Raw genomic sequence first — 20,612 nt, forward strand, 5'->3', positions numbered from 1 at the left:
GCCTGGCCCCCGTACAGAGAGATCGCAGGGGTCGGACCCCCCGCGATCTCAAACTTATCCCTTATCCTTAGGCTAGGGGATACGTTTTTCACCACTGGACTACCCCTTTAACTTCAATCAGCGCCCGGTTTTGAGGAATCCGTTTTTCATCAAAAACCTGGTACGGGAACTGTATTGCAAAAAACGTGGTGTGCAGGCAGCCTTAGGCAAGATCAGCGTTTCCCCAAGCAGGGGCTGTCCGGGCATGCTGGGAGTTGTAGTTTTGCAACAGCTGGAGGCACCCTGGTTGGGAAACATAGGCAATAGGCACCAATTTTCTTCTCTTTTTATCTTTGAGGATTAGGATACACTATATATTCCAAATCCTAATTCATCCAATAAAACTTTGCCCATTATGGAGTGTGATGATGGTGATGATGATTGAGGATGATGGTGATGATCCTCCCGGGCAGCCCACCCCCCTCCAGCCCCTCTCAGGTCTCCTGTCAGACTTTCCAGCTCTCTATCCTATTGATGTGTCAGTGACTCAGGTCTCCCCCCTCTATCTCCTCACACTCCCGTCTCTCTCTCTCTCTCTCTCTCTCTCTCTCTGTAGTTTCCGTTTCCTGCCTCCCATTCCCGGAGTCTGGAACTTCCGAACACCTAGTCCATGCCCCCGGTGCCGGGAGAGCCGCCCCAGCCAGACGCCCCTACCGCCGCCGCCGCCGCCGCGCGCTCACCGGAAGGATGAGGTAAGAGAATTCGAATGTCCGGACTGATACATTGTATCACAGCGCGTCACGTGTCCTCCTGCGCTGATACATTGGAGCACACCCGCCGCTGTTACCCGAACCTACCGGGGCAGAATTTCCGAACTTTACCAAAACTTCTTCCTGTACAAAATACACTGCCCCCTATATGAGGCTGTATATGGAGGCCGGGAGAAAAGTTTGTTTTAAAGTTTTTATAACTTTATAAGGGCAGTGCCCCCCCGAGTCATCGAGGGTTTAGGCAAAGAACACACACAATGGGGGAGATTTATCAAAACCTGTGCAGAGGAAAAGTTGCCCAGTTGCCCATAGCAACCAATCAGATCGCTTCTTTCATTTTCAAAAGGGCCTGTGGAAAATGAAAGTAGTGATCTGATTGGTTGCTATGGGCAACTGGGCAATTTTTCCTTTGCACAGGTTTTGATAAATCTTCCCTTATGTTTCAATTGCGTTATTTATTTATCTTATTTTTGGCCAGAAAGAAACATTGTTTTTTTTTTCTCCTCTGTAAAGTTTTCCATGTTTTTCATTTTCTCTTGTTTTTTATTTAAATTTTCATTTATTATAATTTTTTTTTTTTTTTTATTTTTTTTTTTTCACCAGTTTTTGTGGCTTTTGCTATCCCAAAAAATGTTGGTAACGCTAGTTTTTTTTCTTCTCTCGTATAAATAGCTTTAGAATAAATAAATAACACACAGCGTTATTTTTTGGGGTGAAGAAACTCAGCGGCCAGATGTTAGCTTCAAGTATAGAGAGGTTTTCGAAATTCCAAACTTCAGTTTTTGCACTTTTTTTTTTCCTTTTGCACTTTTTATTTTTTATTCACCTTTGGCGTTTTCCTTTAAAATAAAAAACAGACCCAGAGTGTGCAGCGATTTTGTAAAACTGCCACTAAGCCTAAATTCACCACTAGAGGATACATTTTTTTTTTTTTTTTTTTTTTAAGTCTGGCCACATGGTTTTTGGCCATCAAAAAAGGTATTTTTATTGGGGGGGGGGGGGGCTTTTTTTGTTTGTTTGTTTACAAAAACAATGATGTCCGCCTTAGACTAAAAGATATTTAGACATTGTAAAATTTACTGATGCACATATGTTTGTCCGTAGACAACCAAAAAAAAAAAGGCTGCATAAGGCCATTTTTTGCTGATTATGGACAAAAAAGGATGTAAAATACGTCAGTACTTTTTATATTGTGTGAACTTTGCCTGGTGTGTGGTGTTTCTTTTCTTCTATACATGTCTATTACAATTATTATTATTATTTTTATTAATCGTATGTTTGTGTGTGCGTTTGGCAACACCTGGAGACACCCTGATTAGGAAACACTGCCCTGAGAAATAGCTGTGGACGCAGCAGTGAGCTGACCCCTCTTTACTGCGGTTTATCATTGAAGGTGCACAAGCTCCGTAAGGCTGTGTTCACATTGAGCGTCCGCGCTTCTGCTTATAATGGAGCCATGGAGATACCAGTGAATCTGGACAGACCCCATTGACTTTCATAGGGTTTTTCGGGTTTCCTTTGGGACTCTACTATTGTTGTAGCAGCATGATGTTCCCAAGGTTTGAGGAGTTGGCATTGGGTCTTTGGTCTTGAGATAAAATCCTGTTTAGGGGGGGACAAAAGAAATGGTAGTACCCCGGTTTTAGGATGTTAAGGGTGCGATCACACGCTCTGTTTTTGCGGGTTTTGCGCTGCGTATTTGAAAGGGGGCGGGCTCTTCTCGGCTATCCGCAACAGATTTTCCACGGAGGAATTTATGCTGTGGAAAATCCACCGCAAGCCCCATTGAAGTCAGTAGGGACTGCGGCGGATTTTCCGCAGCGTAAATTCCGCCGTAGACAATCTGCTATGGACAGCCGAGAAGAGCCCGCCCCTTTCAAATACGCAGCAGAAAACCCGCAAAAACAAAGAGCGTGTGAACGCACCCTAAAGCAGTTATCCTACAGTTATCCTGATATGGTGATCAGTAAGTGATCAGTGAAGGTCCACCTGCTGGGATCTTGGGTGGTCCCATAGTAATGGAGCATGATATATAGATCGGACTTGTATTATTAAAGGGCTATTCCCCAGGAAAAAACACATATATATATATATATATATATATATATATATATATATATATATATATATATATTTCTAGAGATGAGCGAACTTACAGTAAATTCGATTCATCACGAACTTCTCGGCTCGGCAGTTGATGACTTATCCTGCATAAATTAGTTCAGCTTTCAGGTGCTCCCGTGGGCTGGAAAAGGTGGATACAGTCCTAGGAAAGAGTCTCCTAGGACTGTATCCACCTTTTCCAGCCCACCGGAGCACCGGAAAGCTGAACTAATTTATGCAGGATAAGTCATCAACTGCCGAGAAGTTTGGGACGGATCGAATTTACTGTAAGTTCGCTTTTCTCTAATAATCTCAACTGGCTCCAGAAAGTTAAACAAATTAGTGATTTACTTCTATTTAAAACTCTTAATCCTTCCAATAACTATCAGCTGCTGAAGTTGAGTTGTTCTTTTCTGTCTGACAACAGTGCTCTTTGCTGACATCTCTGCTTGTCTTGGGAACTGCACAGAGTAGAAGAGGTTTGCTATGGGGATTTGCTTCTACTCTGGACAGTTCCCGAGACAGGTGTCATCAGAGAGCACTTAGACAGAAAAGAACAACTCAATTTCAGCAGCTCATAAGTACTGAAAGGATTAAGATTTTTTTTTTAATAGCAGTAATTTACAAATCTGTTTAACTTTCTGGAGCCAGTTGAGATATATATATATATATATATATATATATATATATATATTTGTGGTTTCCTGGATAACCCCTTTAAGAAGGGACTTTGATTGTTGGGGTACAACCTCTTCACCAGGACACTGAAAACCAAGATGGCAACCTTCACCTTTGAACCATAGGACGACCCTGGGGCCCCATTGAAAGATCTCACATTGCCGGCCGCCATACAATAGCCTATCTGGCAAAACATTTAATTACATCTTACGGTCTCACCTTGCACTTTAGTTGACCTTTTGAAGACGGGGGGGGGGGGGGGGGGGGGGAGGGCGGCTTAGGGTCAACCACCCCTATTGACCTTGGGTGAGTTTCCATTCATTTTAAAGGGATTGTCTGACCAAATAATGAAAAAAAATTATCTGCACCGCCCCCCCCCCCCCCAAAAAAAAAATAGAAAAATAAAAAAAATGATTGATCAGACATTTCTAATCCAGAGCCCATTTGTTTTGACAATTAACTCCATGTTTGTCAATGTCCCAATATTAATGTTGTCCCCAGGCGGACACATTGTAAACATTGGCTGGGGATCGACGGCCTCTTAATTAAATTGGAAGGGAAATTAGATTTGTCAGGATTCGGGAATGTAGAATTTGCCAGTGGCCTCGGGGACAAATCCCTTTTACATAAGTAACTTTTCCAATGTAAAATTCCAGACTGATAACTCACTTAAGGGGCCGCAATGAGATTAGAGAATTTGTTCTGTTTGTTTTTGTTTTCTTTTATGTTTTGTTTACTTTTGTTTCTAAACAGTTGTCAACAATTGTCAAGTAAATGAATACAATCCGTTTACATAGCATTTGCATACGTATTCGTTTTCGGTGACTCTGTATTGTTGTTCTTCATTCTGAATAGGTGAATCCCTCTCAAGTAATTGTAACCCCCCCCCCCCCCCCCTTTACATATGTCCGACGTCCCGCACCTTTTCCGGATGAATTTGCATTTTGCATTTTCTAGAGCGCTGCAGGAAAACCGATGATAGAACTGTTCCCAATTATTTGAATGGGACAGTTCACATTCATCCGGTGCCTTGGTTTGGACACGCCGGACCGGCACCGGACAGGGGAACGCATCTTGCTGCGTTCCCCCCCCCCCTCCGGCATTCATAAACAATGGACGATACTATAGGACTGATGCATTATCCACATTTATGGACCCTAGACCAGTGTTTCCCAACCAGTGTGCCTCCAGCTGTTGCAAAACTACAACTCCCAGCATGCCCGGACAGCCTTTGGCTGTCCGGGCATGCTGGGAGTTGTAGTTTTGCAACAGCTGGAGGCGCAATGGTTGGGATACCCTGCGTCAGACCTTAAAGGGGTACTATCATGGAAAACAATTTATTTTTTATTTAAATCAACTGGTGCCAGAAAGTTAAACAGATTTGTAAATGACTTCTATTAAAAAAATCTTAATCCTTCCAGTACTTTTTAGGGGCTGCATACTAAAGAGAAATCCAAAAAAAAAAAGAAATTTCCTCTGATGTCATGACCACAGTGCTCTCTGCTGACCTCTGCTGTCCATTTTACGAACTGTCCAGAGCAGGAAAAAAATCCCCATAGCAAACATATGCTGCTCTGGACAGTTCCTAAAATGGACAGCAGAGGTCAGCAGAGAGCACTGTGGTCATGACATCAGAGGAAATGCATTTCTTTTTTTTTTGGATTTCTGTTTAGTATACAGCCCCTAAAAAGTACTGGAAGGATTAAGATTTTTTTTTAAATAGAAGTAATTTACAAATCTGTTTAACTTTCTGGCACCAGTTATTTAAAAAAATAAAAAATAATAAAAAAAGTTTTCCACGGGAGTACCCCTTTAAGACCCTTAGTGATCAGCCTGATCTGTGATGGAACCAAGTGTTCAATTTCTCTACAGCACCCCTGCAGGTCAAGTGAAATAATACAGTTCCCAGAGAAATTGAGTTACAGTATTTATACTGTATATAAAATGCATTAATCTTAGAGGTTCTCCATATCAAGTGGCTTTTCTGGCTGATAGATGGGGGTCCTGTGTAGGGTGTCCTCTCTATTAACCCCTTCAGGACCAAGCCCATTTTGGCCTTAAGGACCAGAGCGTTTTTTGCACATCTGACCACTGTCACTTTAAACATTAATAACTCTGGAATGCTTTTAGTTATCATTCTGATTCCGAGATTGTTTTTTCGTGACATATTCTACTTTAACATGGTGGTAAATTTTTGTGGTAACTTGCATCCTTTCCTTGTGAAAAATCCTAAAATTTGCTGAAAAATTTGAAAATTTTGCATTTTTCTAACTTTGAAGCTCTCTGCTTGTAAGGAAAATGTATATTACAAATAAAAAAATTTTTTATTCACATATACAATATGTCTACTTTATGTTTGCATCATAAAAGTGACGAGTTTTTACTTTTGGAAGACACCAGAGGGCTTCAAAGTTCAGCAGCAATTTTCCAATTTTTCACAAAATTTTCAAACTCACTATTTTTCAGGGACCAGTTCAGGTTTGAAGTGGATTTGAAGGGTCTTCTTATTAGAAACACCCCACAAAAGACCCCATTATAAAAACTGCACCCCCCAAAGTATTCAAAATGACATTCAGTCATCATTTTAACCCTTTAGGTGTTTCACAGGAATAGAAGCAAAGTGAAGGAGAAAATTCACAATCTTCATTTTTTACGCTCGCATGTTCTTGTAGACCCAATTTTTAAATTTTTACAAGGGGTAAAAGGAGAAAATGCATAATTATATTTGTAGCCTGATTTCTCTCGAGTAAGCACATACCTCATATGTCTATGTTAAGTGTTCGGCGGGCGCAGTAGAGGGCTCAGAAGGGAAAGAGCGATAAGGGGATTTTGGAGAGTACGTTTTTCTGAAATGGTTTTTGGGGGGCATGTTGCATTTAGGAAGCCCCTATGGTGCCAGAACAGCAAAAAACCCTCACATGGCATACCATTTTGGAAACTAGACCCCTTGAGGAACATAACAAGGAATAAAGTGAGCCTTAATACCCCACAGGTGTTTCACGACTTTTGCATATGTAAAAAAAAATTTTTTTTTCACTAAAATGTGTGTTTCCCCCCAAATTTCACATTTTTCCAAGGGTTAATAGCAGGAAATACCCCCCAATATTTGTAACCCCTTCTCTTCTGAGTATGGAGGTACCCCATAAGTTGACCTGAAGTGCACTATGGGCGAACTACAATGCTCAGAAGAGAAGGAGTCATATTTGGCTTTTTGAGAGCAAATTTTGCTCGGGGGGCATGTCGCATTTAGGAAGCCCCTATGGTGCCAGAACAGCAAAAAATACCCACATGGCATACCATTTTGGAAACTAGACCCCTTGAGGAATGTAATAAGGAATAAAGTGAGCCTTATTACCCCACAGGTGTTTCACGACTTTTGCATATGTAAAAAAAAAAAAAAAAAAATTCCACTAAAATGTGTGTTTCCCCCCTAATTTCACCTTTTTGCAAGGGTTAATAGCAGAAAATACCCCCCAAAATTTGTAACCCCATCTCTTCTGAGTATGGAGGTACCCCATAAGTTGACCTAAAGTGCACTATGGGCGAACTACAATGCTCAGAAGAGAAGGAGTCATATTTGGCTTTTTGAGAGCAAATTTTGCTCGGGGAGCATGTCGCATTTAGGAAGCCCCTAAGGTGTCAGAACAGCAAAAAACACACATGGCATACCATTTTGGAAACTAGACCCCTTGAGGAATGTAACAAGGGGTACAGTGAGCATTTGCCCCCCACTGGTGTCTGACAGATCTTTGGAACAGTGGGCTGTACAAGTTTTCATTTTCATGGACCACTGTTCCAAAGATCCGTCAGACACCTGTGGGGGGTAAATTCTCACTGCACCCCTCATTACATTCCGTGAGGGGTGTCGTTTCCGAAATGGGGTCACATGTGGGGTTTTTTTTTTTGCGTTTGTCAAAACCGCTGTAACAATCAGCCACCCCTGTGCAAATCACCTCAAATGTACATGGTGCGCTCTCCCTTCTGGGCCTTGTTGTGCGCCCCCAGAGCACTTTGCGCTCACATATGGGGTATCTCTGTAGTCGGGAGAAATTGCGTTACAAATTTTGGGGGGCTTTTTTCCGTTTTACCTCTTGTGAAAATGTAAAGTATAGGGCAACATCAGCATGTTAGTGTAAAAAATAAAAAATTTTTACACTAACATTCTGGTGTAGACCCAACATTTCCTTTTCATGAAGGATTAAAGAAGAAAAAGCCCCCCAAACCTTGTAACGCAATTTCTCCCGAGTACAGCGATACCCCATATGTGACCCTAAACTGTTGCCCTGAAATACGACAGGGCTCCAAAGTGAGAGCGCCATGTGCATTTGAGGCCTAAATTAGGGATTTGCATAGGGGTGGACATAGGGGTATTCTACGCCAGTGATTCCCAAACAGGGTGCCTCCAGCTGTTGCAAAACTCCCAGCATGCCTGGACAGTCAACGGCTGTCCGACAATACTGGGAGTTGTTGTTTTTCAACAGCTGGAGGCTCTGCTTTGGAAACAGTGGTGTACCGGACGTTCTTATTGGGGGAGGGGGGCTGTGTAAGGGTATGTGTATATGTAGTGTTTTTAACTTTTTATTTTATTTTGTGTTAGTGTAGTGTAGTGTTTTTAGGGTACAGTCACATGGGCGGGGGATTACAGCGAGTTTCCCAGCGCAAAATTTGCTGCATCTCAAGATGCGAGAAACCCACTGTAAAAGCCTCGCCCATGTGAATGTACCCTGTACATTCAAGGGGGTGGCGGGGCGGGGGGGGCTTGCATCAGCTGTTGCAAAACCACAACTCCCAGCATGCATGGTCTGTTAGTGCATGCTGGGAGTCATAGTTTTGCAACAGCTGGAGGCACACAGGTTAGGAAACACTGAGTTAGAAACAGACAATGTTTCCCAACCAGTGTGTCTCCAGTTGTTGCAAAACTACAACTCCCAGCATGCCCAGACAGCTGAAGGGCATGCTGGGAGTTGTAGTTCGGCAACATCTGAAGGGCCAGATGTTGCTGAACTAAAACTCCCAGCATGCCTGGACAGTCAGTGCATACTGGGAGTTGTAGTTTTGCAACAGCTGGAAGAGCACAGATTGGAGACCATTATACAATGGTCTCCAAACTGGGGCCCTCCAGATGTTGCAAAACTACAACTCCCAGCATGCCCACGCCAAAGGCTGTCTAGGCATGCTGGGAGTTGTAGTTTTCAGACTCCTAGAAGCAGCAGTGAAGATCTTCACTGCTGCCTCTGAGGACTACATACTTACCTGCTGGTCCCGTCGCTGCTCCTCCACGTGGCCGGTCCTGCCGCTGCTCCTCGGTCCTGCCGCTGCTCCAGGTAAGTCCGCCGGTCCCCACGTGTTCCCCCCGTGTGCCGCAGGTCCCCGCAAGCCCCTGCAGCCTTCGTCCCCCGTTCTGCCCGACTTCCAGGGGCGGGCAGTGCGGGGGATCTGAACTTTCACCCCAGATCACTGTGATTGGTCCACAGGGACCAATCACAGTGATCGCTGACCAGGACCATCAATTGATGGTCCTGGGGGTGAAGCAGAAGTTGTCCCCTGCTGGAAACAGCGGGACTTCTGCCAGTTAACCCGGGTTAACTGCATGTCATTTATAAACGCCGGGATGCGCGAACGCACTGCACAACCCGGCGTTTATATATGACATTCTGCGGGAAGGGGTTAAAGGGGTATTCCAGGCAAAAACTTTTTTATATATCAATTGGCTCCGGAAAGTTAAACAGATTTGTAAATTACTTCTATTAAAAAATCTTAATCCTTCCAATAGTTATTAGCTTCTGTGCTCTCTGCTGACATCTCTGCTTGTCTCGGGTACTGTACAGAGTAGAAGAGGTTTGCTATGGGGATTTGCTTCTACTCTGGACAGTTCCCGAGACACGTGTCATCAGAGAGCACTTAGACAGAAAAGAACAACTCAACTTCAGCAGCTCATAAGTACTGAAAGCATTAACATTTTTAAATAGAAGTAATTTACAAATCTGTTTAACTTTCTGGAGCCAGTTGATATAAAAATAAATAAATAAATAAATACATTTTTTTTCTGGATAACCCCTAAAGGGGTATTCCAGGAAAAAACGTTTTTTATATATATCAACTGGCTCCAGAAAGTTTCAGATTTGTAAATGACTTCTATTAAAAAAATCTTAATCCTTCCAGTACTTATGAGCTTCTGAAGTTAAGGTTGTTCTTTTCTGTCTATATCCTCTCTGATGACACCTGTCTCGGGAAACGCCCAGTTTAGAAGAGGTTTGCTATGGGGATTTGCTTCTAAACTGGGCGTTTCCCGAGACAGGTGTCATCAGAGAGGACTTAGACAGGAAAGAACAACTCAACTTCAGCAGCTCATAAGTACTGAAAGGATTAAGATTTTTTTTTTAATAGAAGTAATTTACAAATCTCTTTAACTTTCTGGAGCCAGTTGATATATATATATAAAAAAGTTTTTTCCTGGAATGCCCCTTTAAGTATTGTGCCCTATGGGCCGGGATGACTTTTCTGGAGTTACGTCAAATGTTTCCCTTTATATAAAGAGGCCATTTAGGGTTATGTGTTGTATCTAGGAACATGTACCATGTATCACATCATACTCCCCAATACAAACCTTGTTCACTCCGACCATAGTCTTGTCGTGCTCCTAGAGACTTACTGTAATGGCTGAGATTGCGTGTCCACAAGAAGCATATGGCGGCCACCTGTGCCGGGGTCATGCTTTAATTTTCTATTTTACCCCCCTGTAATGACAAATGTATTTCTGCCTTGTTCTTTCCTCCCTGTTGAGCAGAGAGAAACATTATGAAGCCACATGTAACATCATCCTGTAATATATGGGCTTTCTCCGTAGCATCATGGATTCAGTAGACGGGACTGTATTAAAAAGAGAGAGGGGGGTTGTAACCACATTTGGGAATTGGAGACCTATATATCTTGCTTAATTGATCCCATTCAAGTAAACAGCACCGCGCTGCTGAACCTTACTGTGCCGTAAAAATTAAATGGCAAGTATGAACAGACTTAAAGGGGTACTCTGAAGGGAAAAAAAATGTTTTCAAATCATCTGGCTCCGGAAAGTTAAACAGATTTGTAAATTACTTCTATTTAAAAATCTTAACCCTTTCAGCACTTATCAGCTGCTGTATTCTCCACAGGAAGTTGTGTAGTTCTTTCCAGTCTGGCCACGGTGCTCTCTGCTGACACCTTTGTCAGTGTCAGGAACTGTCTAGACTAGAGCATGAACAATGCCCCATAGCAAACCTCTCCTGCTATAGACAGTTCCTGACAAGGGCAGAGGTGGCAGCAGAGAGCACTGTGGTCAGAAAGGAATGAACTGCACAACTTCCTATGGAGCATACAGCAGCTGATCAGTACTGGAAGGATTAAGATTTTTAACTAGAAATCATTTATAAAATTGTATAACTTTCTGGCACCAGTTGATTAGAATTTTGTTTTTCCCTTCCGGAGTACCACTTTAAGCCCCGTTCACACTGCGGAAATTCTGCTCAGAGTTTTTCTGAATGGAAATCAGTTTCTACACTCGGGAATCTGCGCTTATTTCACGCAAAATATATCTGTGGAAACAAGCGTCGGGGAAGTGGAATACTATAGCAAATTTCATGGAAAGAACATTTTGGAAATTGGAAATTCTAGGCGGAATTTCCTTAAAGGGGTACTCCCGTGCCCCAGCAGATCGCTTGGAGCGGGCGGCCATGATCATGACATCATGACCCCCTCCCCCGGTACACCAAGTCACACCAAGCCCCCTCCATTCATGTCTATGGGAGCAGGCGTGTCGGCTGTCATGCCCTCTCCCATAGACATAAATGGAGGGGGCGTGGCTGTGACATCACGACCACTGCTGCCGGAAACCCGCGTTTTTATTAGAATGCCGGAGATCTCGGGGACCCTAGCGGCGGGACCTCCGCAGTCGGACATCTTATCCCCTATCCTTTGGATAGGGGATAAAAATGTCTAGCGGCGGAGTACCCCTTTAAGGTGAATGAGGCCTCAGTTGGATACTCGCACAAGTGCTGCCGCCTCTTCAGTCAACTGACGTGCGGGGAAGTCAGACCTCCACCCATCTAATCATCAATCCTGCAGGATCCTGAGCATAGGCTTTCCATTTTATAAGGCTGGATAACACCTTTAAAGGGGTAAAAAATATGAATATTAAAAGCAAACCTTATACTTACCTAGTCTTGCTCCCCCCCACTGTTTCCCTGCAACTCGTGTTCAGCTCTTGATCTTCTCGCTTGATCTTCTCTCGGAGCTGCTGATGCTACGGTGTCCCATCTCAGCCAGTGATTGGCTGAACGGGCAGGTCCTGCTCCTCCCAGAAGAGAGAGTTGAGCAGTGGGGGACCAGGGCTAGATAAGTATATATTTTTTTATTTTTTTCAGCTTTTTCTTCCTCAGGAATGTTTTTTTTTTTGCTTTTTTTGGCAAAATGCTGGATACCCCCTTTCAGAACTTTCAAAAATTCCATTCCAGTCATCTCAGTCTTAGATAAAAAGACAGTGGAATAAATGACCGCAACAAAATTGCAACATGGGAATAGACCAGTCGAAGGCTGTCCGGCCTGCTGAGAGTTGTAGTTTTGCAACAGCTCGAGGCACCCTGGTTGGGAAGCAATTGGATTGAATCTAACCTGTTGGCAACAACTGGACCCTCCACAGTTGCTTGAACTTAAAGGGGTATTCCGGGAATTTTTTTATTTGACTATGCTACAGGGGCTGTAAAGTTAGTGTAGTTCATATTATAGTGTCTGTACCTGTGTGTGACGGTTTTCTCACAATTCTTCTGTGATTTTGTGATTTTCACCCCAATATTTATTTTTAACAGCATACAAAATGACTGCTGTCTCAGATTTTTCCCAGCTTGCAATACAGTCGAGACCTGACTCACTAGTCAGCTGATGACAGGGAGCCTGTCTGCTTCAATGGGTGGAGGGATCAATCTGCAACTAATGCAACAGCTGTATGCACCCTGATTGAAAACCACAGGTCTGCAGCTCAATTATGTTTCAATGGGTGGGGTGGCTGATGTGTGGGAAGGAGGAAAATGGTATCATGGGATTTGTAGGCAAACAAGAAAACTGAAAACAGGAAATACCAGCTCACAAAAAGCTAGTCACAGTGTTATGGTAATCTCACAACATAGCCATTTAGCCCCAAGACAAGCACAGATCCTTCCTAAGCATGTCCATTACTGCCTGCCAGGTACGTACTAAAATCACCTTATGCTGGAGAACCCCTTTAATTTAGCTCACCCTAGAAACAGGTGTCGAGGCCATAAAACTAGTCCTAAAATGTGGACTCCAAGTCATGTCCTGTCTTCTCTTGGCTGCAATGAGTGAATGATGGACTGTCAAAGGCAAGAGTCATATGTAGCAAGCTATACTGCATTAGGTCCAGGTGGCAGGTTAACGTGGGAGACAGGTCTGTCCTTCTTTATCTTTTCATGTTTCTATTCCTTAGATCTTTCAACTCTTAAACTGAGGTTTCACTGATCAAAGGGTCTGATCAAAGGTCCCGGTTCATCCTCTGGCAATGTAAGGACAAATACCAGGTCCTGATTGTTTGCCTGGTAAGTGGTGCATGGTGGGGCCGATTCTGTGGCCAACATATTCTAAGAGATGACTTCATGTCCTCTTGGGACAAGTAAATGATAAACTCTGTAAACTCTCTTACAGCTCTGTATACGGCAGGATAACCGCACCCTTCTAGCAAAACCCTCATTGAAATAGCTAATATAGTGTTATCACTAATTGTACTGCTTTAAAGAAAAATAAAAAAATCCTGAATTAATTCCTGACAGGAAGTTGTGTAGTCCTTCTATTGTCAGTGTGGTGTTGTCTCAGCAGTTCTCAAACTCCTCCTCCCCTTTCCTGAGACAATACATCATCCTCTGCTGTTTCAGGAGGCTTGGCTAGATCTTCTCTCTGAGCTTAAGCCCCGCCCCCTGAGTGATGTCATCACTTCTGATCAGCCCCTACAGCCTACATTACCATCTCCCTGTTAAATACATATATAGATACTCCCAAAAAAATGTAAGCAGCACAACCCGATAATGGAGCAATACAGTGTGTGCCGTCAGCACAGTCCAGGTCACGGTCTGTCTGTCAGATACTTGCAAAGAGGTTCTGCAGCACTCCAAGAAATGGTTCAAATAGTGGTTTTATTTTCCCATAAGATGGTGATACAACATTTCACCGGTCTCCCACTGGCTTTTTTTTAATCTCCTATATGGATAGATAGACTTTTATCTATCTATCTATAGATAGATATAGATTATGTGTGTGTATATATATATATATATATATATATATATATATATATATATATATATATGAGCGAGAGAGCTATAGATTAGAGATATAGATTAAATTATATATATATATATATATATATATATGAGAGAGAGCTATATATATATATATATATATATATATATATATATATTTGGGACATTAGGGAAGAATGAGGTGTGTTATCAGCATGCTGCCTTGTGCTGAGTAGGGAAGGAGGCAGGGAATGAATACAGCAGGTGCTGCAACCTCACTGATTGTGCTTTTAGTCTCCAGTGAAATGAGATGTGCTGTAGCAGTTCTAGGCAGGGAACCGGCAGGAGTGCTGTTGGAGTGCTGTGATAAAAAGCTCAGGGAAAGCAGTGCATTCTGGGAATCGTAGTACTTACCAACTGCTCCTCCATGGTAGGACATGGTAGGAGGATTACAGATTACATACCCACAAAACAAATTAATTTGTGGTGATTTCAGAACTGGGGCAAGTAGGTAAAGAAGGCTATATGATTCTGCAGCATTTTTATTTTCCTGACGTTGGAATACCCCTTTAAAAAGTGGCATAATGCATTAGATCGGTCACATACATCCAACGTACCCAATCCTTCTGTGCCCTAAATACGCCATCTAGGGAGCGTCAGGAGCCCCCTGTATATATGGAGGATCAAATATGTGGGATCTGCCGAATAAAACCTTATTCTTATAGTAAGCTTATTACGGGGCCTAGATGTTTGTTGGTTGAAGGTCATCTTCTCCCATTTCCCTATAAGGCTCGAAATCTGATCTGAATTTCAATAGATGAAACTGAATAGGAACAAATACAATGTCATTAGCACAGGAACATATATATATATATATATATATATATATTAAAAAATAGGAAAAAAGTATCATTGGGCCAAAGCTCTTCTGCTACTCCACATAAGCTGACCTGTGTCCGAAGTAGTAAAAATGGCTACGCCACTTGTAAATTCTGCAGTGTATTTTGTGTTGTGAACTTTTTGTTCAGAACGTTTGGAGCGGATGGCCGTGATCGTGACATCACAACCAACCCCCGCCGGGACGTCACATCATGCCCCCTCCATCCACTCATGTCTATGGGAGGAGGCGTGTCGGCTGTCATGGTCCCTCCCATAGACATGAATGGAGGGGCATGATCGTGACATCACAACTAAGCCTACCCCCCCCCCCTGCCAGGACGTCACACCATGCCCCCTCCATCCATTCATGTCTATGGGAGAAGGTGTGTTGGCTGTCATGGCCCCTCCCATAGACATGAATGGAGGGGGCGTGATCGTGACATCACAACCAAACCCCAACCCCCCCCCCCCCGCCAGGACGTCGCACCATGCCCCCTCCATCCATTCATGTCTATGGGAGGAGGCGTGTTGGCTGTCATGGCCCCTCCCATAGACTTGAATGGAGGGGGCGTGATCATGACATCACAACCATGCCCCCTCCATCCATTCATGTCTATGGGAGGAGGCGTGTCGGCTGTCATGGCCCCTCCCATAGACATGAATGGAGGGGCATCATCGTGACATCACAACCAAGCCTACCCCCTCCCCCCCCCCCCCCCCCGCCAGGACGTCAAACCATGCCCCCTCCATCCATTCATGTCTATGGGAGGAGGTGTGTTGGCTGTCATGGCCCCTCCCATAGACATGAATGTGTTGTATTTTGTGCTACATACCCTAAATATGCACGTAAATGTCACCTCTGCTGGAATCCAGGTGGCCTAGATGCTTTTCTTCTCCAAAATGTATTGGTACTGTTGAGCTGCCTCCTCACACGCTTGCCGGTCCGACATAAATCGGTGGTCTTGGCCATCTCTCTGCCATCCTAGGTCTCAAGGTTGATGGCAATGTGACGCTAGGGACCCTCTATGACCAAACCACTCACATATGGCACGTCCAATCGAAAATCCCAGAAGTCATCAAGGTTGTCACCTGCAGTTTTCACCTACTCTTCACCATTTGCGGGGTAGCAGAAGAGGAGGACCATTTGCCCCATGATTAGGGTTGCCACCTGCCTGGTATTTTACTGGCACAGCAAATGGTATTTATATGTTAAAAATACCGGCAATGCAATGGCTGGTATTTATCCACCCAATCCTCCAACTCCTAGAATGTTGCACTATAACCTATACCAGTGTTTCCCAACCAGAGTGCCTCCAGCTGTTGCAAAACTACAACTCCCAGCATGCCCGGACAGCCAACGGCTGTCCGGGCATGCTGGGAGTTGTAGTTTTGCATCAGCTGAAAGCACCCCTGGTTGAAAAAAACTGACCTATACTATATGCTACTATATAGTCCAACATGCTGGGAGTTGTAGTTTTGCAACAGCTGGAGGCACCCCTGGTTGGAAAAACTGACCTATACTATATACTACTATATAGACCAACATGCTGGGAGTTGTAGTTTTGCAACAGCTGGAGGCACCCCTGGTTGGAAAAACTGACCTATACTATATACTACTATATAGACCAACATGCTGGGAGTTGTAGTTTTGCAACAGCTGGAGGCACCCCTGGTTGGAAAAAACTGACCTATACTATATACTACTATATAGACCAACATGCTGGGAGTTGTAGTTTTGCAACAGTTGGAGGCATCCCTGGTATAGAAACACTGACCTATACTATATACTACTATATAGTCCAACATGCTGGGAGTTGTAGTTTTGCAACAGCTGGAGGCACCCCTGGTTGGAAAAAACTGACCTATACTATATGCTACTATATAGTCCAACATGCTGGGAGTTGTAGTTTTGCAACAGCTGGAGGCACCCCTGGTTGGGAAACACTGACCTATACTATATAGTCCAACTTGCTGGGAGTTGTAGTCTTCGTTTGGGGCAGCTGCTGAGCCACAGGCTGTATCAGGGCATGCTGGGAGTTGTAGTTTTCGTTTTTGCTGTATCGGGGAATGCTGGGAGTTGTAGGTTTTGTTTTTGCTGTATCGGGGCATGCTGGGAGTTGTTGTTAGTAACTAACTGCAAATCCCGAATTTAATTTAAAAAAGTGATCAAAAAGTAAAATCAAAACAAAAATGGAAGCATTAAAAACTACAGATCGGGGCGCAAAAAATGAGCTCTCATACAGGCCCCGTATAAGGAGAAATAAAAAAGTTATAGGGGTCACAATAAGACAAAATTTCCCCCGCATAAGTGTATCCTGTGATGTCACGCATATATAATTCATTATGCAAATTAGCATGGCCGGTATTTATTATTTTTTTTTGCAAAAATGATGGCAACCCTACCCATGATGCATATGTTTTCCACAGTTTTACCACTATATATATATATATATATATATATATATAGACATATATTTGTTCCTGTGCTAATGGTGTTGTCATTGTTCCTATTCAGCTTCATCTATTGAAAATGAGATCAGATTTCGAGCCATTAAATGCGGGATAAGCCTTTTCGTTCCCAGAGAACAAGCCGCCCTCAGTCAGACACCGGAGATGTTTAACATTCCACAAATAATTCACAATCTGCCTAATTGTATTGTGTCGTGTTCCTCCGTCCATATCTCAATCAATAGAACAGATTCATTTCATTGGGGCATCTAGACCTGAGAGCCGTCATCCTTTACTACATGGATTAAATATATATATATATATATATATATATGTGTGTATATATATATATATATATATATATATATATATATATATATATATACACAGTGATCCCTCAACTTACAATGGCCTCAACATACGATAGTTTCAACATACAATGGTCTATTCTGGACCATTGTAAGTTGAAACCAGACTCAACATACAATGTACGGACAGTCCAGATCTGTGAAACGTGTCAATGGCTGAAAGAACCGACCAATCAGAATGGGCATTCACTGGTAAAACCTCTGTATTACTGAAGTGTATGCACTGACTGGTGTCTGGTAGCGCCCCCTACAGTACAGGGAGGTATTACATGTTCTGTACTCTTTACCTGTATTACTGAAGTGTATGCACTGACTGGTGTCTGGTAGCGCCCCCTACAGTACAGGGAGGTATTACATGTTCTGTACTCTTTACCTGTATTACTGAAGTGTATGCACTGACTGGTGTCTGGTAGCCCCCCCTACAGTACAGGGAGGTATTACATGTTCTGTACTCTTTACCTGTATTACTGAAGTGTATGCACTGACTGGTGTCTGGTAGCGCCCCCTACAGTACAGGGAGGTATTACATGTTCTGTACTCTTTACCTGTATTACTGAAGTGTATGCACTGACTGGTGTCTGGTAGCGCCCCCTACAGTACAGGAAGGTATTACATGTTCTGTACTCTTTACCTGTATTACTGAAGTGTATGCACTGACTGGCGTCTGGTAGCACCCCCTACAGTACAAGAAGGTATTACATGTTCTGTACTCTTTACCTGTATTACTGAAGTGTATGCACTGACTGGTGTCTGGTAGCGCCCCCTACAGTACAGGGAGGTATTACATGTTCTGTACTCTTTACCTGTATTACTGAAGTGTATGCACTGACTGATGTCTGGTAGCGCCCCCTACAGTACAGGAAGGTATTACATGTTCTGTACTCTTTACCTGTTTCAGGGTTAGCTTCTCCTTTGGACACCAGGTGAGGGCGGCTCCATTTTAAATTTTGAGGACCCTGCGTGCACTATACAGGACCCTGAAGAAGCTCCTGTCCTCTACCTAGACCAGCATTTCCCAACCAGGGTGCCTCCAGCTCTTGCAAAACTACAACTCCCAGCATGCCCGGACAGCCTTTGGCTGTCCGGGCATGCTGGGAGTTGTAGTTTTGCAACAGCTGGAGGCACCCTGGTTGGGAAACGCTGACATAGACAGTGATTACAGCTCCCAGCAGATCATTATTACTTTTATATGTAAGGATTTGCTTTATCTATATTAGTTATCTACTTATTTTTCTTTAATCCTCACTTTTTCCTATTTTTGGATGACATTTTGGGGCTTCAGAACCAATTACCAGGTTTCCATAGAGTTCTGGTCTCAACATACAATGGTTTCAACATACAATGGTCGTCCTGGAACCAATTAATATTGTAACTTGAGGGACCACTGTATGTGTATATATATATAAAAAAAATCAGATACAAAATAGAGGGTGATGTCTGGCACTTCACTAAAGCTGTATGTGAGCGTGGAGACAGAGAATATCAGTTTGCCACTTCAGGTGCTGCAATCAGCATGATTTCGCATTCGTTTATTTATTTATTTTTTAAGTTTTTTGCAAATAAAGATAACAAATCGCCATCGCCAACGTAAAAACAAAACATAAAAAAAACAAGAGAGAACAACACTCCCCGGAGGTCCCAGTGAGCCTCAGTAAGCAATAGGAAGGAGATAAGGCATACCAAAAGGATCATCGGCAACCCCGAGAAGAGGCTCAACACAGACAGACAACCAATCACACAGACATACACACGTCCTCTAAAAAATAGTTAAGAAGAGATTGGCATATGTGCAGGAGACTGGCGGGCCCATCGCCTTGCCGGTCTCCTGCCTATACCAATCTCCTTCAAACTGAAATTCATTATGTGAGAGAACGAAAGATAGGGATTCACATATGAAGGATATAAAATGATCCGATCTACCAGCTTCTCACAGGAGCTCATGGATAGCCTGTACACCCGCATCCCTAGGGATGCGGGTATACAGACTCTGGACATCAATAGATGCGAGATGATAATCATCACTCCAAGTGAAATCACTGAGCTGATCGGACGTATCCTTCACATAGGTGGGCATGGATGTTAACCATGGTTTAAGGAGATACTCAAGGTATTGGGAAAGGAGTTCAGTCGCAGAGCCGATCCCCGCAACAATGGGGCGACCAGGGGATCGGCTCTGCGACTTATGGATTTTCAGGAGAAAGTACCATTTGGGGTATTTTGGATGTTCAATGTTGAGTCGTTCTGCGGTTTTTGTGGAGAGTATGCCTTTGTCTGTATGGGATCTAAGAAGGGACCTAAGTTTTTTGACCGTGTTATGTGTGGGATTACTAGATAAATGAGTATATACCTCTTTGTTCTGTAGTTTTCTAGCTGCTTCAAAATGATAGTAATCTGTATATAACACTACCACGCTGCCACCTTTATCGGCCCCACATATTTTAAGATCTCTTCGTGTGTTAAATGGGCACTGTCACCAACTTTCTTTTTTTATATGTTGTAGTACTTATGTACTACAACATATCTCTAATATACTTTTATTTTTTTTTTTTTTTCATTAAAAAGGTTTAATTTACATTTAAAAACCGGCCACTGAAAAAGGACTGATTTTGGAGTGGCAATCGGTCCTTTTTCAGTTAGGCTGCACTCGCTCCCTGTCTGTCAATCAGACAGGCGGGAGCGAGCGCATTGGCTCCCCGGCCACTGGCTGGGAGGCCACTCCTCCCGCACATCGCCACCTCGTTGCCGCCGCTGACCCTGCACGCCCGCTGCCGGACTCTGCAGTGATTGCAAGTGTAATGAGGGAACGGGGTATGCGGGGCAGGGGGGGGGGGGGTAAGGAGGGAACGGGCTAGTGCCGTAGCGGGTGGGGGGGGGGTTTAACGGGCTAGCAAAAAAAAAAAAATAGGATGGTGGGAGCTACCCTGTAAGCCATTTAAGTGCCGTTTCTTCTCTAGGGGTGAGATTACTTCTAGTGATATTAGGGATTTTACCTCCCTACAGTCCGCTTCCCTGAACAGGTCTAATGACCGGCCTGGTGTTATGGGAGGGGAGAACCTAGATTGCTTCCCGCCTGTGAAGGGATTCTCTGCCTCCTTTTCAGAGTGAAT

At 43.4% G+C, this 20,612-nt stretch overlaps 1 protein-coding gene across 1 annotated transcript in view; it reads left to right on the forward strand.

Annotated features, from left to right (window-relative positions):
- The first annotated feature begins 606 nt into the window (after positions 1 to 606).
- Positions 607 to 20,612, forward strand: part of LOC130267430 (solute carrier family 45 member 3-like) — a 49,044-nt gene continuing 29,038 nt past the window's right edge. The window contains exon 1 of the mRNA XM_056517240.1: positions 607 to 731. The gene's annotated coding sequence lies outside the window, so the exon portion shown is untranslated. The remainder of the gene's footprint in view (positions 732 to 20,612) is intronic.

Source organism: Hyla sarda, chromosome 4, assembly GCF_029499605.1.
Source record: "Hyla sarda isolate aHylSar1 chromosome 4, aHylSar1.hap1, whole genome shotgun sequence".
Taxonomy (NCBI): domain Eukaryota; kingdom Metazoa; phylum Chordata; class Amphibia; order Anura; family Hylidae; genus Hyla; species Hyla sarda.